This window comes from Rhinopithecus bieti, unplaced genomic scaffold (genome assembly GCF_001698545.2).
Source record: "Rhinopithecus bieti isolate Rb0 unplaced genomic scaffold, ASM169854v2 scaffold_10351, whole genome shotgun sequence".
Classification (NCBI taxonomy): domain Eukaryota; kingdom Metazoa; phylum Chordata; class Mammalia; order Primates; family Cercopithecidae; genus Rhinopithecus; species Rhinopithecus bieti.
The window spans coordinates 245,139-271,526 of NW_016806805.1; positions in this window are offsets into that span (position 1 = coordinate 245,139).

Here is a 26,388-nt window from a genome sequence, read left to right on the forward strand (position 1 = left end):
TGGTAACTTATAAAGGAAAGAGGTGTAATTGAGTCACAGTTCCACATGGTTGGGGAAGCTTCACAATCATGATGGAAGGCAAAGAAGGAGCAAAGTCACGTCTTACATGGTGGCAGGCAAGAGAGCATGTGCAGGGGAACTCCCCTTTATAAAACCATCAGATATCATGAGACTTATTCAGTATCATGAGAAGAGCATGGGAAAAACCCACCCCCATGTTTCAATTACCTGCCACTGGGTCCTCCCATGCCATGTGGGGATTATTACAATTCAAAGTGAAATTTGGGTGGGGACACAGAGCGAAACCATATCACATACTAAGACCTGCAGTTTGGAATATTTTGTTATTTATGTGATTCATGAGCAAACAGATGCTTTCTGGGATCTGTGGATCTTTGAAAGCAAAGGAGTAGTTTGACAGCCCACCATGACGATATATAAATTGTGAGCCTCCATACACCTAGTGACCTCAAAATACATAAAACAAAATTTGAAAGAATCACAAAGAGAAACTAATTCAGAATCATAGTGAGAGATGTTAATACATTTCTCTTAGAAACTGGTAGATCAAGTAGAAAAAATAAAACTAGTAAAAGTGTAGATTTGCATAGCATAACTTAAAAGCTTGATGTAGGCATGGAACCTTGTAGGCATGGAACCTTGTAGTCAAGAGTCCAAGATTTCATTCTTTTAAAGACCTAATTAAACACGTAAAAAAACTGATCACACACTAGGGCAAGAGAAGAGGCTGAACAAATTCCAAAGATCTATTCGCATGAGCCATCTTATCTAATCACAGTGAAATAAATTAGAAACTACAAGAAAAAGACAATTGAAAACAACAACTACCATCATATTTTTGGGGCAATGGGCATATATCTAAAAACCTTAATTGTTGGGCCAAGCACGGTGGCTTGTGCCTGCAATCCCAGCACTTTGGGAGGTTGAGGAGGACTGATCATGAGGTCAGACGTTTGAGAACAGCCTGGCCAACATGGTGAAACCCCCTGTCTACTAAAAATACAAAATTAGCCAGGCGTGGTGTTGCATCCCTGTAATCCCAGCTACTCAGGAGGCTGAGGCAGGAGAATCGCTTGAACCCAGGAGGTGAAGGTGGAAATGAGCCGAGATGGCACCAGCCTGGGCAACAGAGTCAGACTCCGTCTCAAAAAACTAACAAATAAACAAAAAAACCATTAATTGTTAAGGAGGAAAAAATGTGGAGATTAAAACTATTCAGTGCTGCATTTCAAATTATGAGCTAAAAGCAGAACTCTGTAGAAGATTTATCACCTATAAATTAACTCTGTGTCAATAAGAATTCAACAGAGTTTTCGTGATACTTTAAAAACTATATTATTCATAAAGAAGTCAGAAAATAAGAATAGCCCATAGTTAAACTATTCTTAAAGGGGAACAAAGATTACAGACCTGTACTATGTGATATCCAGATTAGTTATGAAGCTATAGTAGTAATAAAGGCAAGGTGGTATTGTGCAGGGATTGATAAACAGATTATCGGATCAGAATCTACAGCCTAGGAATGACATCAAGTGCACACAGGCTTTAGGTGCACAACAGAGGAGTCAACATCAAATCTGAGGGATGGTGATATGGTTTGGATCTGTGTCCCTGCCCAAATCTCATGTAGAATTGTCATCCCCAGTTCTGGAGGTGGGACCTGGTGGGAGGTGATTGGATCATAGAGGTGTTTCTCATGAATGGTTTAGCACCATCTTTTGGTGTTATTCTCATAATAGTAAGTGAGTTCTCGTGAGATCTGGTTGTTTAAAAATGTGTAGCACCGGCCGGGCGCGGTGGCTCAAGCCTGTAATCCCAGCACTTTGGGAGGCCGAGACGGGCGGATCACGAGGTCAGGAGATCTGAGACCATCCCTGGCTAACATGGTGAAACCCGTCCTCTTACTAAATACAAAAACTAGCCGGGCGATGGTGGCGGGCGCCTTGTAGTCCAGCTACCTCGGGAGGCTGAGGGCGGAGAATGGCGTGAACCCGGGAGGCGGAGCTTGCAGTGACTGAGATCCGCACGCACTCCAGCCTGGGCGGCAGAGCATGACTCCGTCTCAAAAAAAAAAAAAAAAAAAAAAAAAAAAAAAAAAAAAATGTGTAGCACCCCCCGACCGCCAGTCTTGCTCTGCTCCCACCATGTGAGTATGCCTTTGTTCCCCCTTTGTCTGCCACCCATGATAGGAAGTTTCCTGAGACTTCCCCAGGAGCTAAGCAGATACCAGCATTTAATTGGTTTTGTAGCTGAACCTGCAGAACCACAAGCCAATTAAACCTCTTTTCTTTATAAATTCCCAGTCCTCCAGGTTTTTTTTTTGCGGGGGGGGGGGGGCATGGGGACGGTGGGTGGAGTCTCACTCTGTTGCCCAGGATGGAGTGCAGTGGTGCAACCTCCGCTCACTGCCTCTGCCTCCAAGTTTCAAGTGATTCTCTTGCCTCAGCCTCCCGAATAGCTGGGATTACAGGCGCCAGCCACCACCCCTGGCTAAATTTTATGCTTTTTATTAGTAGAGATGGGGTTTTCACCACGTTGGCCAGGCTGGTCTCAAACTCCTGACCTCAAGTGATCGGCCCTCCTCAGCCTTCCAAAGTGCTGGGATTACAGGCATGAGCCATCGAGTCCAGCCCTCAGGTATTTTATATATATATGGTAATGCAAGAATAACTTAATACAGATGGGATGGGCTAATCAATTATTGCTGCATAGGAAAATTGTTTTCATACAGAAAAGTAAAATTAGATCACTGCCTCACATCATACATAAACAACTTTCCAATAGATTAAAACCATAATGTAAGAAAACCCTAAAAAGCATTAGAAGAAAATATTAGAGAATACTGTGATCTCACGGTAAACAATGATTTCATGAACAAAATCCACAAAACCTTGTTTCAAAACAAAATGAATTATTAAATTTGATCACTCCAATTTTTAAAACATCACAATAAACAAAATTCAAATATAAGTGACAATAGAAAGAACAGAGATGCCATATTTGTGACATATAAGCCGAACTAAAGATTATTGTGTAGAATATATATGTCAATTAAAAAGACAAAAAAACTAAAAGAAAAACATCAAAGGATATAAGTGGTCAATACTTAGGAAAGGAAATTTTAATAATCAAATTTTTAAAAACTAGCACACACACAAATGAGTGAGTATAGGTATAACTGCAGAAATCTGAGTATGACTGGTTGATGCATATATGTCGATATGCTGGATATGGATTTTTATATTACAGTTTTGTAAACTATTACCATGCAACAACCAGGCAAAATGAGCAAGAGCTCTTGCTGTATTGTTTTTATAACTGCATATGAATCTGTAATTATCTCAATTAAAATTTCAATTAAAAAACACAAAAAGATGCTCAGCCTTACTGGTAATCAGGAAAATTCAATCTTAAACAGTGAGATGCTATTTTACACTCAGAAATTTGGTCAAAATTAAGAATTGTGATCATAGCCACTGTTGGCAGGGATGTGAATATTCAAAGAAAAGGGAATTCTAGTAATTTGCTTGTGGGAGTGTAAATTGGAGAATAATTTTGCAATAGCTCTTAAAATTGGAAGTGTGCATACTCAACAAATTCAATTCTAAGTGTATATCCTGAATATGTTACTTGTCTGGTACTCAAGGGGATGGGTAAAAGGATGTTACTGCAGTTGGTAACAATAAAAAATTGAAAATAACTCAAATATCTATGCGTAGAGTAATGGAGAAGTAGATTACAGTATACAATGGAATATTAGACAACAATTAAAATGAATGACCCAGATCTTTGTGTATCAATATGAATAGCATTTGAAGGCATAATGCTGATTGAGAAAAATCAAACTGTGGAGTGTAACATACACTGTGAAACTATTCACTGTAAGTTGCAAACACACAAAACAATTTTCTGTATTGTTTATGGAACCATATGTGACAAAATGTTAAAGTAAGACTCTCTCTGTTTCAATTTACACTGGTACCCCAACTCAAAAGACAAAAGTGCTCTTGTATTTTAAAAAGAGATACAAGGCTAGTGTTGCAGGACTTACAAAGGTGTGGTCTGAGGTTTACTCCTTAATTGCTCCTAACTGACCACAACTCTAGTCTTTTTTATTTATTTTTTATTTTTTTGAGACGGAGTCTCATTCTGTCACCCAGGCTGGAGTGCAGTGGCACCATCTCAGCTCACTGCAACCTCTGCCTACCAGGTTCAAGCGATTCTCCTGCCTCAGCCTGCTGAGTAGCTGGGCTTACAGGCACCTGCCACCATGCCCAGCTAATTTTTTTTGTACTTTAAGCAGAGATGGGATTTCACCATGTTGGCCAGGCTGCCCTCAAACTCCTGACCTCAGGTGATCCACCCACCTTGGCCTCCCAAAGTGCTAGGATTACAGGTGTGAGCCACCGCACCTGGTCACAACTCTAGACTTTAAATGAAGAGGGAGATGTCAATAGTGATCTTGGAAATTAGAGAAAGATTTGCTTTGGAAGATGAGTCTCTCTTCCTCCATCTTTTTGGGCACAGCAGTGGGCACTCTTATCTCAAGTTGGACAAGAGGGGCTTCCCTGGGAGACTGTGTCCACAGTTTGCTGAACACAGTGGCCTGGTAGCGGGTGGAGCTTGAGCAATCTAAGATTGAGAAGGTATGACTGGGGCTCAGGGTTCCAAGGGCCCTGCAAGGAAAGAGGCTGCACTGGGAATGACCTAGACCATCAGAGTCAGGGATGCAAGAGGATTCTCATGGATGAAATAAGCCATGAAGAAGAGCCTACCGATCATAAATTTATTCATTCAACAAATACTAAGTGCCTATTATACGTCAAGCACTGTTTTAAGTATTAAAATCTGTAAATAAACAAGCCATGATTCTTGTACTCATGATTCCATTCCATTTGGAAGAAACAGATAAAAATGATAAGCATAATATATAATTGAATGACAGAATAGAATATGACAAGTATTATGGGAAAAACAGAGGCAGGGAAAGGGCACTGGAAGTTTTAGAGTGAGATGGGTATGTAGGGTACAATTTTTAGAAAGGGCTTCAGAGCAGGCCTCATTGAGGTGATAAGATCTAGGCAGATGTGGAGGAGGTAAGAGAATCAGACTTCCATATTTTGAACAATGTCTGTTCTAGGCAGAGAGAATGCCAGTGCGAGTGCCCTAGAAGGGAGCATGTACAGCATGTTCAAGGTAGAGCAAAGGGCCAGAGCACTGGAGTGGAGTGAGAATGGGGTGAGAAATAAGAGATGAAGTCTGAGGTCAGGAAGGTAATGGGCTGTCAAAGTGGGGTGATTGCATAGGGCCAAATAGGCCCTTGTGTGTTCTTTGGCTTTATTCTTACTGAATGCAGAAGCCCTGCAAAGCTCTGAGAAGAGGAGCCAATGTGACCTGCTTAGGTTTTAACGAATCTCTAGCTGCTGTGTTGAGAATAGGCTGTTGAGTGGCCAAGGGTGGGAAAAGGAAGACCCACTGGGAAACTGTCGCAGCAATCCAGGGAAGTGATGATGGAGGTTTGGGCAAGGGCAGTAGAAGAGGAGATGGTGGGAAGCAGACAGATTCTGGGATACATTTGAGGGTGAAACCAACAGTATTTCCCAGTGTACTGTACAATGTTAGAAGAAACAGGGAATCAAGGATATCTCCAGGGCTTAGGGCCTGGGCACCTGAAAGAATAGAGTACATCAGTGAGGCAGGAAGGGCTGCAGGTGGTCTGGAGGGCAAGACCAAGAGCTCAGTTTTGGGTGTGTTCATTCTGAGATATCCATGAGACATCAAGTGGTGATGCTGGATGTAGGAATCTGGAGCTCAGGAGGCAGGTCTGGGCTGGGATTTCAATGTTGTAGTCATTGGTGATAGTCACGTAAGGCCCCTGAAACTAGGATGAAATCATCAGAGAAATAAGAATTGTAAAGAATAAACTCCAGTCTTAAACACTGAGACATTAGGAACACAAGGGGGGACTAGGATATGAAATTAAGAGGGGACGATTAATGAGAGAGGATGAAAACCAAGGGAAGTGGTGGCCTGGAGACCAAATGAGGAGAGTGTATTCCAGAGGAGGATGCAATCCATTGTGCCATGTGCTGCTGATAGGTCCAGTAAACCGAAGCCGAGAATTGATAGCTGATGATCATATCAATTCCTGATTTTAAAAACCCCAATAAAATAAAAATAAGTGAAAATTCCTTAACATAGTAAAATGCATCTATAATGTCTATATCAGTATAAGTCCAAAGCCAGCATAAAATTATTATTTGCAGATAATATGATTGTTTACCTGAAAAACCCAATACAATCAACCAATGGCCCAGGCTGGAATGCAGTAGATCAATCATAGCTCACTGCAGCCTGGAACTCCTGGGCTGAAGTGAGCCTCCCAAGTAGCTGAGATTACAGGTGTATACCACCACGGCAAGCTAATTTCATTTTTTCACTAGAGATGAGTACTTATCATGTTGCCCAGGCTGGTCTCAAACTCTTGGGTTCAAGCAAATTCCTGGGCTCAAGTGATCCTTCCAAAGGGTTGGATTACAGGTGTGAGCCACCACGCCTAATCTGAAAATGTTTAAAACACTAAGAAAGGCGGGGCGCGGTGGCTCAAGCCTGTAATCCCAGCACTTTGGGAGGCCGAGACGGGTGGATCACGAGGTCAGGAGATCGAGACCATCCTGGCTAACACGGTGAAACCCCGTCTCTACTAAAAAACACAAAAAACTATCCGGGCGAGGTGGTGGGCGCCTGTAGTCCCAGCTACTCGGAGGCTGAGGCAGAAGGATGGCGTGAACCTGGGAGGCGGAGCTTGCAGTGAGCTGAGATCCGGCCACTGCGCTCCAGCCTGGGCGACAGAGCCAGACTCCATCTCAAAAAAAAAAAAAAAAAAAAACACTAAGAGAGAGTGCAGTTAAGTTTTTAGGCACAATATTGATATACAGAAATCAGTAGTCTTTTTATATCTGAAGCCTCATTGGAACATATAATGACAAAAAAGATCTCTTTTATAATAACAACAAAAAAGATAAAATACCTGGGAAAAAATTCACACACACAAAAGTATAAAACTTACATAGGGAAAACTTTACAACACTATCGGAGGCCATAAAAGACCACCTTAACAAGTGGAAAACAGGGTACATCCCTGAACAAGAAGATTCAACATTATACAGGTGATAATTATCCATTAATCTAGACATATACTACAATCCTAATAAAAATGCTAAGAGTTTTTAAATATATTTAAATTGTACAAACTTATTCTAATGTTCAGTGGATAGACAAGTTTGACAATAAAATAAAAGACATGTCTTCATGGAAACAGAAAATCCTAAAGAAAGAGAAAATATAAATGACAAATTGGGAAAATTTTCAACTGATATAACTGAGGAGTAATTTTATTAATATACGAAGAGCTCCTACAAATAAATAAGCAAATCAACAACTCAATAAAAAATGGCAAAAGAAAACAAATGAGCAGGTAAAATAAAATATAAATGTTTTTAAATGTGTGAATTGATTCTCAATCTCACTACAAACAAAAAAGTTGTAAAACTATAATGTAATATTGTTTTCACTTATGGGAAAAGATCAAAAGTTTGATAACATGTTTGGTTAGTATCTAGGACAACAGGCATGCTCATACTTTGCTAGTGGAAGTATAAACTGTTACTGCCTCTTGGAAGAGTGATTTGAGAATGCCTAGCTACAATTAAAGGGCCTCTAATGCTCTTTGATTTAGAAATTCCACTTCCAGGACTTTTCCTACAGATATACCTGCACTGGAGTGGTAACAATATATATATGGGTATTTATTGCAGTATTCTGTTGTTGCTGTTTGTTTTCATTTTTCAATCCTGCTCCTTTTGTATACAGAACTATTTTGAATAGCAAGAGATTAAAAACTAATCACCTATAGCAAAGGGCCTGGTTGAATAATATATATTACAACATGCAAGTAAGCATTACACAGCTGTCTAAAACAATGAAGCAGTGTTATACACTGATACGGAAAGTTCTCCAAGATATGTTAAGTGAAAAACAAAAAAGCCAAACAAACCAATGTGTAGAACATGCTAATATTTGTTAAAGGTATACATGTATGGTGTACTTTCCTGGAATAATGTAAATGAAGGGTGGTTATTTCTTAGAATAGGAACTGGGTAGCTTAGGCAGACGTATTTTCACCCTATGTGCCTTTTGAATTTTATGCCAGATGCTTGATTTACTGATTTAAAACTACAAATAATTTTGAAAAAGTTAAAATAGATGTATGAACAATTGATTAGGAAAGAGCAAGAAAAGAAGGCTTTAGAGGTGTCATCAAGGTGCTCTGCAGTGAATTCTGAAATGAAACAAATTAACAAATAAGTGGGACTGTATTTTAGATCCTGCTGCAAATTCACTTGAAATCCACCAGATGGCACAAGAAAATGCATTGTGAACAAACTTGGACAGGTTGGTGCAGGTAGCAAACGGGATTGGTGAGAAACCAGGACTCAGAAAAACAAAGGTTCTCTCCGGACTGATTCTAGGTGGGTGCATTCTAACTCCAGGCTAGCCATGGACCTCAAGGGCATGATTTTGTCATGTCAGCCATGCGATGCCAGGAATCAACAAGTAGTATCAACAATCATAAACACGGAATTATCTACATATCACAGCCTCTGCATGAATGGCTTATTGAATGCTCCCTTCCTTAACATAGAACTATTTTTTTTCTTCCCCCTTAATCCATACTTAATGCTTTATGAAAAGAGGTATTTGTTTCTTGGTAAGCCACGTTTCTTTAATTAAAGGAGGAGGGTTGGGAGAGATCCACTGGAAAAGGAGAAAATTCTGGTTTCACAATATGCACTATTTATGAGGGTGCTTTGCTGTTGAAACCTATTAAAGGCCAGCCCAGCCTAGTTTGCTTCTTGCCCTCCCAGGAGACAATTACTGTCCTGCATAACAATTTGAAGCAAATATCGGATGTGGTCGAAAGAACAGTTGTGGCCCTCTCTCTAGCAACCGTTTCTGCTTAGATTTCTTAATTGTTTCCACCACTTCCTTTCTTGGGCTTGTGGCCTTCTGGGTTCTGCAGGATTCTGAGTTTTCATAAAAAGCCTCCCATTCTCTCTGGAATTCACATGTGCAAGCAGATACTTCCTGGACCTTGGAGCAGCAGCACCTTAGAGAAGTGGCTCCAGCCAAATCCATCCAGTGTACATGCACATGGGAGCCTTTGCAATGCCTGGAATTCTTTTTGACCACTGGGAAGAAGGCCCAAGGGGTCCAAGCCACTCCCTTCCCTCCTCATTCAGCCTAGCTTTCCCTCCCTCCACTCTCAGAGTTCTGGTTTGTTCTTAGCCCCTACTGAGAGTGCCTTTGCCAATGGCTTCCTCCTCTCACCTTCTTGTAGGTCTGCTTCAGGTGTGGCCTTCCAGAAGATTTTGCATGGTAAGATAGGACTTCAAGGAAAGGAACCAGACAGGAAGATTCTTCAATCATACAGTTTTTAGCATTGAAATGCCCAGGTAGAGAGATATGTAGGGAAACACTGAGAGTTACTGGAGAAATCACCACCTTTTTTGCTAAAATGAGGGACTAGCCCTCTTATCAATCCTGCCTCTGACCTGTGGGCAAAATCCTGGCACAGAGTTAGAGGCAGGCCAGGGGTGTGGGACCAGAAGTCCGAGGAGCCTCATCTCAGCACTGTGACCTCCATTTAGGGAAAGACTGCACTTACCATCCCGAGCCTTCGTGTCCTCCCCTCTTCAGTGGGAACAGCAGTATCAGTCAAGTCCTTCTCAAAGAACAGTTGTGAAGAGGGATACATTAATAATTTACATAAAAGAATTTTGAGATTGGTGAGATGTTTTGCATGCATGGAGTATGAGTAAAACCACAGCAGATCTAGCTTATGTATTGGAAGGAATGTTGATAAAAAATTATGGCTGTGTTGGGACCTAGGAAACACTTCCATGGCGCTTTTGGCTGAATGTAGGGCTTAATGCAGGTGAGGACATGTGCTGGGTAATTGAAGTCACTGCAGTTCTTCCAATATGGGCTAAATGCAAGGAAAGCTCCTCTGCCCTAGGTAAAGAGCTGGCTGCCTTTTAGGAAATTGAGGCTTTTTAGTGAAAACATCAAAGCTGGGTGCAGGAGCTCACACTTGTAATCCCAGCACTCAAGTGAGATGGGAGGATCACTTGAGCCCAGGAATTTGAGACCAGACTGGGCAACAATGGGAGACCCCATTTCTAAACAACAACAACAACAACAACAACAAATTAGCCTGGTGTGGTGGCACATGGCTTTAGCCCCAGATACTTAGGAGGCTGAGGTAGGGGGATTGCTTAATCCCAGGAGGTTGAGGCTGCAGTGAACCATGAGTATGACACTGCACTCCAGCCTGGGCAGTCTCTCTTTCTCTCTCTCTCTCTCTCTATATATATATGTGTGTGTGTGTGTGTGTGTGTGCGCGCGCGCGCGTGTGTGTGTGGTGTGTGTGTATATATGTGTGTGTATATATATAATTTGAAATGTTGATAGAAGCATTGCATTAGTCATTCTTGTCAATGAATGATAAATCAAATTCAATACTTGTAATTCTCCATTTGTATCTTAATTCTGAGCATCTGCCAATTCTTATCCCATTGTTCACTTTTCAAATAAACTTGCAAACATAGTTGTTACCAAGTCTGGAATTGCACACATAATTCTCCCTAAACCCCTTCTGCCAGATTACCATTATGTAAACCACCTTCTTTAGAGTCCTCCATAGTTTGCAATGGTATTTTACTTGATTTTTTTTTTTCAGTGAGCTCCCCACCTTTAGTGCTGTAAGTCCTATGCTACATTTACATTTAAGCAGTGGTCGACTTATAGAGCATGAAGAAGTTCCACAAATCACATCCATTACCCACAAAGCACTCTGTAATACAGATACCACTTCTCTTTCTTTCTTGTTTTCTTTTAAATTCTGGGATGCATGTGCAGAACATGCAGGTTTGTTACATAGGTATACATGTGCCATGGTGGTTTGCTGCATGTATCAACCCGTCATGTAGGTTTTAAGCTCCACATGCATTAGCTATTTGTCCTAAAGCTCTCCCTTCCCTTGCCCCCAACCCCTGACAGGCCCCGGTGTGTGATGTTCCCCTTCCTGTGTCCATGTGTTCTCATTGTTCAACTCCCACTTATGAGTGAGAACATGCGGTGTTTGATTTTCTGTTCCTGGATACCACCTCTCTTTTACAAATGAAGAAACAGACTCAAAGGGATTTGCTGATTTGCTCAAAGATGTAGTTTGTCAATTGAAAGTCAGAATTGGGACTTAGCCCTATAAACTGTCGCTGTTTTAGCAGCACCATGTAAGAAGTCGCAACAGTGCGGGAAACATTGGAGTTTCATGATGCTGAATGAAACTACACGTGACATCTCTCATGGAGCATTTAGTCACGACTCACTGGCCGCTCTACCCTAGCTTTTCTAAAATGTGTTGGAATGTGTAGCCCCTGAGACTCCACAAAAAAGGAGGCTCCCTCATCCAAATATATTTACACTCCCCTCCTCTCCTACAATGCGCACATTAGCATTGTAAAGGCCCTGAGAAGTCCTCCACTAAAGAAACCTGTTTTACCTTGTTTGACCCCATATTTCCCAAGCTTATTTGGGCACAGACTTCTTTATATAACATCTATTAAATCTATTAAAATCCTGCAGAATTAGTGTGCCATGCAGGGAATACACTTTTGGAGAAGTGTATAAAAATGATTTGAGGGAAGTTGAGAAAGTCAGAGAAGGTAATCGAAGGGGATTTAAACTAGTCAAGAAAAAGTGTGTGAGAAAAGCAGGCGGCACGGTTGGAAGATACCCCTCAGGAGTCTGTGAGCTTGGCGCTGCTGCTGTATGCCCTGCCTCTGACAGCCCTTCATCCAGGCACTCACCCAGCTCTGGGCCTCAGCTTCCCCATCTCTAAACCAAAGGAGTTTGCCTGGGATTTCTCTAAAGCGATTTCCCTCCCAAATTGTCAGTTATATTTTCCCCAGGAGATCCTGAAACTAATTCCGTGAACACTTTTATTCACAACCTTTTACTTTGATATAACTTGAAATTCAGAGAAACATTAGAAAAAGGACATACAAGGAATTTTCTTTCCTCGATTCATCCACTGTGTATAATTTGCCATATTTGCTTTCTAGTTCTCCCTCCATCTCCCTCTTTTTTTCTCCCTCCTGCCACCACTTTGTCCTATTCTCTCTCAATTTCTTTTTCTCTGAACCACTTGAGAGTAAGTTGGAGATATCATTCCCCTTTTACTTCAATACCTCAGGGTGAATTTTCTAAGGATTAGGACATTCTCTTATCTATCCACAGTATCATCATCAAAATCAGCTACTTAACTTTGATACAATACCATCATGTAATTCATAGTCAACAATGAAGTTTTGTCAATTCTCTCAATATCTTTAGAGAGAGATTCCTCCCCCAAACTTCACTAACTTTGTATAGAGGGCAAGGTTAAGTCAATGTTAAAATCATCTGGGAGGCCGAGGAGGATGGATCACCAGGTCAGGCATTCAAGACCAGCCTGACCAACATTGTGAAACCCCATCTTTACTAAAAATACAAAAAGTTAGCTGGGCGTGGTGGTGGGCACCTGTAATCCCAGCTACTCAGGAGGCCAAGGCAGGAGAATCGCTTGAACCTGGGAGGTGGAGGTTGCAGTGAGCCGAGATCGTGCCGCTGTACTCCAGCCTGGGCAACAGTGCGAGACTCCATCTCAAAAAAAAAAAATCATTTATCCACCTAAAATGAAATAAACTGAGCATCTCATTTCCCCTTTCCTCTTGTTTCTGCACTGTATAAATGGGTGGAAGAGACAGATAGGAGAGGAGTGAAAACTGTCTGAAAAGTATTAGGCAATAAACTTTGGCCTTGGTGTGTCTATTGAGCCATACAAGAACAAACACCTCTGTGCATGTGAATTCGTTTACTGAAAGTCTTTGAGGTTTACAATGAGAAAAAACTGGTTTATTGTGAAAATCAGCACTTTCTGAAAAAAGAAATTTGGTCACTCCTTCTTTTATTTATTCTCACTGTGCATATATATTTCCTTAATTAGATTTAAGTGCCTTTGAGTGATAACTGGCTAATTCAGAGCACAGTGAGAGACTGGGCTGGCTAGAGAAGGTTTATCCAAGAAAAGAGCAAGGGGTGTGTTTGGAAAGGTAGGTTTGGCACAAACTTTGAATACTTAAATACATCTCTTAGGATTTAATTCTTTTCCTCTTTCCTAGAGAGAATGATTGCATCATAGCCTTCCAGCAGTGGAGGGCAGATGAAAGAGAACAGACTTTGAAGTCCTAGGAATCAAATCTCAGCTTTGTTGCTTATTAGCTGAGCATGTTGCTTAACCTTTCTGGATCTCATTGAAAAAATATGTATCTTAAGAAAGTGGACTGAGAAATGGGCTTCAATGAGCTAACATGTATAAAGTGCTGGTCCTTCCTCTTCCCACTTGTGTATATCTCATATCCTCAAATATTCTCATTTGTTAAATGCTGAAAGTCTAAGATAACTTCTTACAAGAATTTAACATTTACCTGGGACCTACACCTTTGGGAGAAGGAATTAGGTCCTTCTCGTATTCCTAGGAAATAGGAATATGGTGATGCTGCAAAACACCTTCATAAAGGTGGTTTGGACATTTCAGCCTGGATTGTGTTGATTGCTTCCCTCTTACATGTGTTTGGTTTGTCATCTTCACTCTTTTCCCCAGATGTCTCCATTCTGATTGGAAACCTCAAATACAACAATCTGGCTTTCACAAGGAAGGTCCAACTGCAGGTGCGCAAAAAATGAAGCCCAGCGTCTCTTTCCTTCCTTGAGGAGAAAGGCGGGGTCAGCTGCTTGGAAGAAGTTGGTTGGAAATGTGTATGTTTGTGTGGTTTGGAAACCTGCCTTTTCTTTCTCCGAGTTTTGGAGACTTTTTTGACTCCCCTTGGAGACCCACGTGGGAGGAAGGTTTTGGCTAAGTAAGGGTTCTGTGTGAGACTCTTCTTATCTGGAGCCAGTGCTGAGACTGGAGTCCAAAGGGGAGCACTATTTCAGGAGTCCCTAAATGTGCTGTGTATTTGGTTCTGGAAAATAATTTCCAAAAGGTATGTGTAGCCACTATTTGCATGCTTCTTTTAAAAAGCAAACAGCAGATGTGTAGCCAGCATTAGGCAACAAACGACAAATATATTCAAGCCCATCATTAGTAGGCAAAGGTTAGTTGCTATAGAGAGAAGTCAGTTGCTTTGAGCCATTCTTTTGGCTTTGAGTGGGTGGTTAAATAAGAAAAGGAGGGGGGGTTAAGAACAAGATGAAACAAAAATGTTGAATGGAAACCATTTTCTTTTAAGGGGGCTGTCAAGTGAAGCAGTGATTCGCCTACAACCCCCCTTTCACCCAACCAAGTTTAGACTTGCTTGACACAATGACTGGCATTTCCGCTCTCAGGTACGAATACTCCAAGTAAGAAGCTTGCTCGTGCAACTGTCTTTATGGACTTGTGTGATACGTCTGATGAATTGAGTTAATTCATTCGTTAACTTAACTGGCAAGATTTAGTGGTTCACGTTGAAAGCATGAATAACCATTTTGTTCCTTGAATGACTCTTGTTTAATGCCTCCTGATGTATTTTGCCCAGGGTAAAACTTGCTATATGAATTATTCACTGCTAGATGGAATGAATGGGGCCATGTTTGCCCACAGAATGTTAGCTGCAGTTATCTGATACGATGGGGCACGGTGGACGCATACAAAGGACAATGGATAATTGAGAATGCAGTTTTAGGCCTCAGCCATTGCAGTTAAGATCTTTGTAGAAAGCGTAGCACCTTTTTGTCCTGTGTCATACATCATGAGAGCCTCAGTGAGAAAAGAAACTCTTGGTCTTTAAAAAACAAAAAAGATCTAAGTGTGGTTCAGAAGTGGACACTTTTGTCTTTGGTTAAACTTTTGGTGGAGGGTGGAGGGCAGTGGAGGAGTAGAAACACATTTAAGAATTTAACATAAAGAAAGAAATTAGTAATTTTTATCATTGTGTCTTCACTGATGTGACATGAAATATTTTTGGTGAAGGAGAAGCAATGAAGAATCTTAACCATGATTTAGAATCAAGAAGATGCAGGCCTTTCCATTTAGGAGCATTTGGGGTGAGTTATCTCCCTGGCTAGAGTGCCCAGCTTCACCACTGAAATGCCTCTGGTTTAATAAGAATGATTTATAATCTGGAGACACAGTTAATGCAACTTAGTGGGAGCTGATAAATGAACCACTGAGTTTACTTATACAAATAAATGGGGCGTTAATCTTGACTTTGAATTTCCTCATTGGGTTTTCTTCATAACCATTTATGATATTGTGAGTGACAAGAAGAAATGATTGGCAAGTTTTTATGGTTGGCAAAACTTTTCTAATTGTCTTTAAACTTTATAAACAAGACAAATAAGCCTTGAGATTGAAATATGGATTAAACTGCTCCATCCTTTTAGTGTTTACAGCTTAGTGGTAGACAACTTGTTAACACTTGGATTCAAAAGGCACTGTGACACACAGCTGAAATCCCTGCCAAGCTTTGAGTCTTTCTGTGGCAGAGCTGGGCAATGTCACCAGGGTCTTGCCAGAATCTGTTTCCTAAATATAGATCCATTGGAGAAGTGCCCACCCCTGATTTACTCTGGCCAAGAGATATGGTACATACATGGCAGCAGCTTCCCATTCCTTGTGTGGATGGAGAGTTACTTCTCAGAGAAGGGAGATTCCAGGCAAGGATGGCACTTGTGGTAGGCTGACTGCCCCCCACCCCCAAGACATCCATGTCCTAATTCCTGGAACCTGTGAATGTTACCTTGTATTTCAAAGGGGACTTGCAGATGCAAATAAGGATCTTGACATGGGGAGATTATCTTGCATTATTTGGATGGGCACTAAATTTAATCACAAGGGTCCTTATGTAAGGGAGGCAAGAAGGTCAAAGGAACATATAGGAAATGGAATGACGGAAGCTGGAGTGATGAAAAGATGGGCTCACAAGCCAAGGAATGCAGGCAGACTCCAGAATCCAGAAAAGGCAAGGAAATGGACTCTACCCAAAAAGATCCAGAAGGAACCAGCTCTGCTAACCCTGGTTCCACCCTGATTTTAGTCCAGTGAACTGATTTGGGACTGCAGCTTCCTGAATTGTAAGATAATGAATTGTGTTGTTGTAAGCTATTAACTTTGTTGTAATTTGTTGGCAGCCTTTACAACAGCAGCAACAGCAAACTAATATGACATCCAAATGGTCCCCCCTTTGAGAGTATTATAAATATCTCGAAAAGATCTCTATTTTCCTTGATCCTCACCCTCTCATAAGTTTCAAAGCCTAACATCATGGTGTCATCTATAAAATTGTTAGTTCACTGTAAAAGAACTGTTGAAATATAGACCATTGTGTCACTTCCTCCGAATCAGAAGACTGTGTGTTGTGGAAATACTGTATGCAACAGGGAAGGCTATGTTTCCAAAGGGAAATAAAGCCTTCCCATTTGCATATGGTAAAGCTCAAGTAATTGTTGATACAAGGACAAATAAATTCATGGGGGAACACAGGGGGAAAAACAGCCATTGAAAATCAACAAGTAACTCAACTGTTTCTGTTTAATATTAATGAGTTTCAGTGTTAAAACTCATTGTAAGACATAATATTAATAAATGGGGAAATCAATGGTTGGCTTCTAAATTAGCCTTTGTTTTCATTTGAGTCTAATAAAAATGCTAAAGGAAAATCAAATTTAGTCTTCAAAAATAACTCTTTGAGCTTTTTTTGGGATATGTCTGCAAAAGACATATATTCTTTTACTTATTTTCCCCTGCATTGGTATCCACTAGAGTGTATATCACTACAAAAGTCACTTTATGGGGAAACATGTCAAGTTCATTACAATTTGATCCTGCTGGTCCCTTTAGGACAACCTGAGACCAGTGTTGTGTTTTTGATTCTCAGCTACTTTCCCAGTGTCTTCATGTGGGGGGGCAGGGGGAGAGTTAGACAATTATGAAAAACTTGGAAGTCTTTTATTGACAAATTCTGATCCTTTTCTGATGGTCATTCCCCTTCATTAATATCTCTAGCATGTGACACAGCTGATCACTCTGTCCATCTCTCCTCTTTTACTGCTGTAACTTTGTACTCACTTTGTACTCACTTGGTTTCCCTTCTACCTGCCCAGAGGTTATGCATCAGCTCCTCTTCTCCAGCTTTTGTTCTACTTGTAAGCATCTCCCCAGTCTCAGTTCTTACTTCTTGCTCTCTTTCTTTTGTGGGCACTTCTATTTTGATGACAGTTCAAGAGCCTTCTTTCTCCTGACCTCTATCATAGCACCTAAAAACAACCTCCAGGTAATGCTACTTGGGTAGTTCATCCCCTCTAACACATCCACAGCCTTGAACATGGCTATGGCTTCTTCTGTACCAGTGCCCTTGCACATGCTCTTCCGTCTCTCTGTGGTTCTTCCTCCTCTTCTGTTTGCCTATCAGATGCCTACAGATCCCACTGTATATGTCCCTTCTTCATGGAAGCACTCCCTGACCACCCTGACTAGATTAGATTCCCATTGTAGGATCTCTTAACACCTGGTGGGAAGAAAAAAAAAATTAAAATCCCTTTTGAAAATAAAATATGACATAAAATTAGTACCTCTATAAGAAGGAAATCAATTCTGATTAAAGGGATATTATGAAGCACATCAATGGGAACTAAAAATATTTTGCTTTTCAGAAACTTTGCCATAAAATGCTGATAGGAAAACTGAATTACATCTTAGTGAACTAAACCAAGAGCCGTGTTTAAGTGACTCAGTGACTAAGCAAAAGTCCTCAGTATGACCAACTGTCATATGCTCTACTCTGTAGCATCCAAAGTTATTATTCAACTTTGAGCTAGAACTTTTGTTTGACCATCTGACATTTAAACCTCAATGTTTTGGTAACTGTGGAAAGCCATAAATCATGGCTAGTACAGAAGAGAATGACTGTTCATGAATTGTACCTGTTGTTAATCACTTTAGCCGTAACTGAACTTAAAAAATGAACTCCCTTAGGTTTTAAAAATATTTTCTCTTCCATAGCCTACCTCTGTATTCTGCCACACAAGTGATTTAAAAAAACAGTTCTATTGTGATATAATTCACATGCCATATAATTCAATCATTTAAAGTGTACAATTCAATCACTTTGAGTATATCCACAGAGTTGTGCACCCATCACCACAATCAACTGTAGAACATCTTCATTATCTACACAAGAAACCCCACATCTCTTAGCTCTCACCCCTCAACACAAAATATCTCCATACCCAGCTCTAATTGGCTTTCTTTCTTAATGGACTTGTTTACTCTGGGCATTTCGTAGAAATGGAATCATACAATATGTGGTGCTCTATAACTGATCTTTTTCACATAACATAATGTTCTCAAAGTTCGTGGATGTTATATCATAAATTGGTACTTCATTCTCTCTCTCTTTTTTTTTTTTTAGATGGAATTTTGCTCCTCTTGCCCAGGCTGAAGTGCAATGGCACGATCTCAGCTCACTGCAACCTCCACCTCCTGGGTTCAGGCAATTCTGCCTCAGCCACCCGAGTAGCTGGGATTACAGGTGCATGCCACCACACCCAGCTAATTTTTTGGTATTTTTAGTAGAGAAGGGGTTTCACTATGTTGGCCAGGCTAGTCTTGAACTCCTGACCTCAAGTGATCCACTCTCTTTGACCTCCCAAAGTGCTGTAATTACAGGCCTGAGCCACCGCACCTGGCCTCTTCATTCATTTTTCATGATAGAATAATGTTTCACTGTACCACATTTTATGTATCCATTCATCAGTTGATGTCATTGTGTTACTTCTACTTTTTGGCTTTCATGGATAATGCTGCTATGAATATAAAATGGTTTCTGAGGTTTGAAAACTGCTTGTACCTTTTCCTCCTCTCCGTAGTTATTTAAAAATAAAAGGTAGCTTAGACATTTCTAAATCCGAAGCTATAACAAGTTCCATTTTTTGGCAACTCTACAAAATGTATTTCACCAGTTGTTATTGTTAACTATCTGTAGTTATTTATATGACATTGGTTTTCCCCCATCTGTGAGCTCCATGAGGACAGGAATCATGTTGAATTTTCTTGTTGCTGAATCCATGGCAACTTGCCCAGTGATTGGGGTGGATTAAATCTTTCTTGACTGACTAATTTTGCCTAACCCTAATCTTAGATTGGCCTCTCAAATTCCCCATTTCTGTTAATGATATTACTATTATCAGTCATATTTGACTCTTCTCTTTTTCACTTCTTTTATATCTGATCAGCAGTTTTTTGAAACCTTGTTCGAAGCAGTTCTCAACATTTGTGCACCTATTCTTTCTCCCACACCACTCCATCTATACCCTCACAGTTGGCCGTCCTGCTTTCCTTCGCTCCAACTTCTAAGCTATTTTGTGGAGCGATGTCAAAGTAATCTTCACTTCACTTCCCTCTTTATTAACTCCCAGTGGTTTCCAATTGGCCACTGACTAGAAATCCTCAACTCAGAGTTGGAAGAATTTCATAACATGATTCCTGAAATCATGAGACAAGTGCTACTTCAGTCTTTTCTAGTACTTTCCCCTCCTGATTATTAGAAGATAGGCTCTACCTCACTGGTCTATTGGGTTGGACTCAGATTTTCAGATCAACTGCTTAACATTGTCCAGGAAGCAAATACCAGTAATTTGGAACATTTTTATGGCCAGCTCTCTTCTCATCAACCAGTGCCAAGATTGGTTCAAAGATGAGTGAATATTTGATTTACTAATGTCAAATCAGTACATTCCAACCCAAAACATATTTACTTTGATATTTTAATCTCTTTCCAAAGGTCCTTACCCATAATAATATTCTGTAAGAAATTCCCTGTATATCAGAACTTTCTGCTTTCCTATCATAGGGAAGATCATAAATAGATCATTAATACATCTCCCACATTCTATTTCTTGTACAAGCTCATATCTTCCATGACACTTGCTATGGTGCCTTGTGTATGGTAAAAGTAAAGATACAGAGAAAGTCTTATTTTTTTTCTTAGAGGAGAATTTCTCCCACCAATCCCCCAAGCTAGAAATGCTTACTTTTGTCAGGTAAATAATTAGATCATCATTTAGGTTTGGAGGGACAACCTCACTTCCAGTGTGTTGAGATAACCACACACAGTTGCTTAAGGTCTCTGTATACCAGAGACCTTTGGCCTGGTAAACTATCTTAATTTTTTGCTTTATTTTGGAATGTGCACCACTTTGGGGTCAGAGCTGAATTGTTTGGAACAATAGCAGTGATTTGGAGAATGGGTTCTGTTGGGGAAGGGGACAGCCAGTAGCTAGAATCTAAAAAAGGCTATGTGAATAAATAAAAGGTTTCAAAGAGGATTTTATTGAGGTTATTTTGCATGTAGTATGCAGTTAAAATCCTCTCCCCTCTCCACAAAATTTTGTCCCATCCGCTCACAAATTTTTAAATAAAATCTCGTTGCTTGCTAAGTCCTTGTGGGGTGGTTTGCTATCTGAGGCTAAGATTTTGCTGAATTAGGCCCCAAGGTTGATGATGACAAAAGAGACTGCCAGTGACAGGGCAGCTATGTAGGCTTTGCATACATTTTAGCTAAATATGTATTCAATGTATATGTTTTTCTTGTCTTCTTATGTAGATGATATTCCCCTGGCCTCTAGGTGATTTGTAGAGGAAGTATTCAATGGTAACTTCCTAATTAAAGAGGAATGCGCTGTTAATTCTAACTTGTCTTTAAAAGAGGAAGAAAAGGCACTTGCTGGGTATCCTCTTTGTAGCAGACTTTCACATTTAATCTCAGTGAATCCTTACAACCTTGAGAAGTAAATACCATTAGTATTATCCTGATGATAATTACCTTAATTTTCTGGATGAAAAAACTAAGGCTCAGTAAATTTAAATAACTTTCCCAGGTACATATCACTGGAAAATGATAGATTTGGGATTCAAACCCAGATCTGTTTGACCCCAAAGGCCTCTGTGAACTCTACTATGAACTTCCATTTGAGAGAGAGGGGGGAGAGACAGAGAGGGAGAGAGAGAGAGAAAGACAGAGAGAGAGAGAGAGAGAGGAATTGCTCAGAGAGAGAGAGAGAGAGAGAGAGAGAGAGAGAGAGAGAGAAATTGCTCATTAAGAGAAGCTAATTTGGTTTTGTGTTAAAAACAACGTCCTTGATGTTCTTGTTTCCCTTACTTTGTTTATGTTCCTATTGTATATTAATTCTATGTCAGTGATTGACAAGTCCTGGGCAAGTTTTGGTTGTTACAGATAATGTTTCTCAAAAGCCTGGCTGGGTTCTCTGTGACCACCCACCCCAGAAGATTATGAAACAAATTAGAGCTGTTAAATAGATCTGTTAATTTGAGGAACCACCCCCAAACCCTCTATAATTTGTATGCCACATATAGATTGGTAGCTAGCATTTCTTCCTTTGTTACCACAAAGATAGAATCTTTTCCTTATTCTTGATTATTTCATTTTTGTCCATAGAGAGTTGAGGATGAAATCCTTCCCCATATTCTTTAACAACCAGCTGTCTTTAGATTCATTGAATGTTAGCCTGCCTCAAAAGTTAGAGCTAGCCATAAAATTGTGCATATTGAGTATGTTATGTCATTGGGTGGCAAATTACTGAGTTGTCTTTCAATGTAATCTTGAAACAGCAACATGAAAAATATTTTTTGTTTCAACTCTCAATGATGAGGATGGCTTCCTTCTTCCAAGGTGGATTATCGGTTAAAAAGTCACAGGACTGCAAAATTGGGTACTTCTGGTTACAAGAGAAAGTCATCAGCCATTTGGACCATTCAACAATGCAACCAAAAGTCAAGGTTGTCATTAAGACCAACCTACCGTAATTGTTCATTAGTGGTATCTAGTCAAGTAAAAATATCATCTTCAGAAGCCAATTACTACCAAAGCAGTGGTGGGTTTTGTGGTTGGTTTATTTGAAAATCATTCCTAGAGATCTTGAGGAAAGAATCAGACTTCTTCAGTAATTAATGTGTTATTGATTCAATTCAGATTTAGCTTTCTTCTTAAATATACAATGTCTAGAATGCTGAATGTAATACCTGCTGATTAAGTTGATCAGCAAAAAAAAAAAAAAAAAAAAGTTAACTTCTCCAAGACAGGATTGCCCGCTTAAGAAAGCCCCAGCTCAATCATAAGCCGATTTGTGGGTGAGGTTCATTGTTTTACCGATTTTGACTGGCACATCTTGCTTAGTTACCATTTAACAGTTCTTGTGTGGCCCTAGAAATATTACCATCTCCAGAATTGTGACAACCTCCCTTAGGTTTGCTCATTTGGACTCCCAACTGCATTCAAGAAGTGCTTAATAGGCACCCATTTTAGGTGAGCCCTGCTTGGATAAAACTGGAGCTGCCATATTGTTTTAGGAATGTAAAGCCAAGAGAGACTTTTCTTGTAGCTAAACTGAGAGGCGTTCCCCTTTTCAGCCGTACCCACACATAGACTTGGGAATCAGTCACCTTCAAGAGATCTGATTGCGGTTTCATTAGACCACTGCTTTCCAAAATTCAGCTAGAACCCCTTCAACCCCAGACTTCTCAAGATTCATGCAAGATCCCTGCGGCTCAAATTTCTGTCCTCCCTTCTGGCTCCAAGTTCCTCTTTCTGTGGGTCTCTAACTTCCACTTAAGGCCCACCTTCTATTGTATTTCCCTTCTCTCAGCTAAGCTAGGCTCTGAACTGTCCAGATGTGAAATGTGACCCCCTTTCTCTGCTTTCTTCCTCAAGCCCACTCATTAAAGGCATATGTTCATTAACTGTTAACTATAGCTCTCCAATAAGTGGTAATTGACTGTCTAGGATACTGAGAATAAAAGCATATTCTATTAAATGGTTCCAGACCATGTAAAGATTTTAAATTATCTTATTTCTTTTCAAATTCCATTTTGTCTTCCTTTTATATTTTAAAAGCAGTTTCTGACAAGGAGTTTCCATAGTTCAATAATGACTTCCTTAGCCAGGTATAAAGTTTTGCAGAGGTAATCTACATGGTATCTCATAGAGGCACTCAAATTTTCTCAGTTGACAAATGAAATACAAGGAAATAACACATGGCAAAAAAAAATTTCTCTATACAAATTTGACTTATAGATAATGGATGATCAAGCCTAAGGATATGCTATTCTAATAAATATTACTCAATAAAAATATTTCTAATGAAGTTGTGGGTAGCACATTATCTACTTTTCAAAGGATTTGCTTTTATACGTTTCTATTTTTTGCACATTCCAGAGTCATTTTGATTTAATTGAAAGCAACTGTGAAAATCAAGTCAATTTAACATCATTTATAAAAATAATCTTTTAAAATGGGCTGAGTGATTGAAGGAAAATGCAGTTTTATTTCCCTTTTTTGGATCACTAAAACAAATTCATTATAACTTGCATAGATTAAATCGTAACTGAAGATTTAGCAGAGAATTGAGATTACTAGAGAATGAAAATTCTTCTATGGTCAAATAATTTTTTTCAGAGCCACTTAGTTGAAATGCAGTATACATAAAGGCCTAGTGTATGTTGGCAACTCTTAACTCTGAGATTTACATCTTTTGCTATTCCACTTTAAAATTAAAATATTCAAAAATGTCTTTTATTCGCCATTTCAGCCATTTAGTTTCATTCCTTACACTATGCCCTAGACATGGTGAACTTGATTGCCTACAGAGTGAATTAACGAGTCTTTTATGTCAATGGGAGTTGATTAACAACATTTGTGACATTTTCAAATCAATCCTCCTATGTTCTCCAATTATGGCCTCATTGTGGTTAGGCACCATCCTAGGGGAAAGAAACAAAGGGTGGGTGGGAATCCACATACTTACAACTGACTTCAGAAAAGCGAATTAATAAAGGGAAGTGTCTCTAAATTATGTTTTCTGTTGTTGTTTGTTATAATAAATGCTGAATGCAAATGCATGTTCTTTAAGTGTCTTGGCTGTCCTTCAAAAATGTGAGTTATTTTGACAGAAGGCAAAAGCTCTTTCCTTCAACCTGTCTCCATAGTTAATTTAGATTAATTTAGTTGTTTTTTCAACATAGGGACATTTCTAAACTTTAAAGTTAATAGTATTTGCACAGCAAATATACTAAACAATAACATTACAATATCACAACAATGAAAATATAAGATGATTTTAAATGAAGGTTATTTGAAGCTATAGTTGGTTTTATACTACATAAATTAGGCTAAAATGTATATAACATATATACTTGTATATCGAACACAATATAATATACTTTATTGTGTATCTAATTATATAATAATATATATTAGATACATAATTATATATAACACAAGTTTTTTTAAATATTAAATAATTAATGATATAATTACATATATCATTAAGACAAACCTTGGCACTAGTTTCTGGGTAACCTTGAATCAAACACTAACTTACCTGGCTCTTTAGCTCTATTACTTAAGAAGTTTGGACTAGATGTTCCAAAGTGCTTTGATTTGACAATTTATTATGTAAGATACATTCTGATAATTATCGGTTGGATCTTTTTGTAGAAACATGTTTTCCCTTCTCAGCCCCACTTTCTCTCACTTATCAGTTATTCTCAACAGGTAAGTCAGGACATGCTGATATTTTTGGTACTTTTACAGGTATTGCTTCAAATTTTAATTGTGGTGTAAAAGTTGTTTTTGCTTCAACTGAGGATACATATTATGTTTTATGATATGTTCGATGAAGCATTGTCGGCAGTTCTTTCAACAAGGTTAAGGTATAGTTTGCCAAAAGTAAAGGGTGGAAGGAGAATCACTATGTAGAACCAGTGACTGCTGTCCAACATGGTAGCCATTGGTCACATCGGCTATTGAGCACTTGAAATGTGACTAATCCAAACTGAAATGTGCTGCACATGAACAATGCATACCAAATGTTGAAGGCTTAATGCAAAAATAAAATGAAATATCTCAAGAATTTTTTTATGTTGATTATATTTTGAAATGATAATCATTCTGGATATGGTACATTACATACAACATATTGTTAAATTAATTTCACCTTTTTTCTTTTTACCTTTTAAAAAATGTGGCTACTAGAAAAGTTTAAATTCCATATGTGGTTTCCATTATATCTCTTGGACAGCAGTGGTATAGAGTCATCTGTTCATTGGAACATGAAAGAATTGCCTTATAATATATAAGAAAATATGATCAGGTCAACAGCGTTTCCAACAGCTGCATAATGCAGGGTTTAATTGAATAGAAATATAGATCTACTATAGCTGTGATTGTCTTAAAGTCATTTGTGACTTGTTTAGTCTTTTTCTGAGCTTCTAAAACCCTTTAATGTGTACCCTCCTACACCGGATACAGAGGGCCAAGAACAAAGTCTCCTTCAGCTGTGGGTTAATGTTGAAACTCTGAATGTTCCTTCTAGTATCTTCAGGGACACGTTTTTCTGTGACTTTCACTCTAACATATGCCTAACTCCCAGGGTAGATAAGAGAAATAAGCAGGAAAAAAGCAGCCACTTTTCTTAAGATTGGATCTCTAACTTGGACTTCAGTTGTGTTTGTAACTCAGCCTCAGTCTTAGAGGACATCATTGGCTCTGCCTAGCTCTTCCCTTCTTCTCCCTACCCAGAAGTAAAGGAGATTTGCCTTCAGCTTGGCGTTTTCCATTGGTGTGCCTTTTTTGAATTTTTTCAGGAGTTAGCTACTAAGTACACCTCTGTGTGCATTTGGAGACATATGGACAAAGAAGTGTGCTTGGAAGGGATAGAATTTGGAAGTGAGAGATGAAGAACCTGAGCATGTTCAAAATGCAGTTAACTCTTTGAGGGCCAGTGGTTCTTTTATGAAGGTCCCGCTGTGCTCCAGTTCTTAGTCTTGCTTGTTCCCTCTCATTTGTTCTGTTCTGGAAAATTTCAAGCCCAAACATCTGTTTTGAAGTTCTATGCTCCTTTCTGGAAAACAGTATTTTTTATTAATTCCCAAGTTTGCTTGTTTCCGCCTTATCATCCCCAGATGTTCTGTCCCTCTCTCCATTTTCTCTCATTCTAGTAATTGTGCAAACCCAGGAATAACTGCTGGCAGATTTTTTTTCCCCTTTTGGATCACCCTGCATAACTTTCTCCCAGAATCCTACCTCTGCTCTTTGCCCATCTTTCAGTGGACTTTGGCCAAAGTCCATGAAGGATTTGGGAGGCTAGGATAAGAAGGTGGGCAGTAATTTCTATTCTACAATAGGTAAGGGTCTCCTTGTAACCATA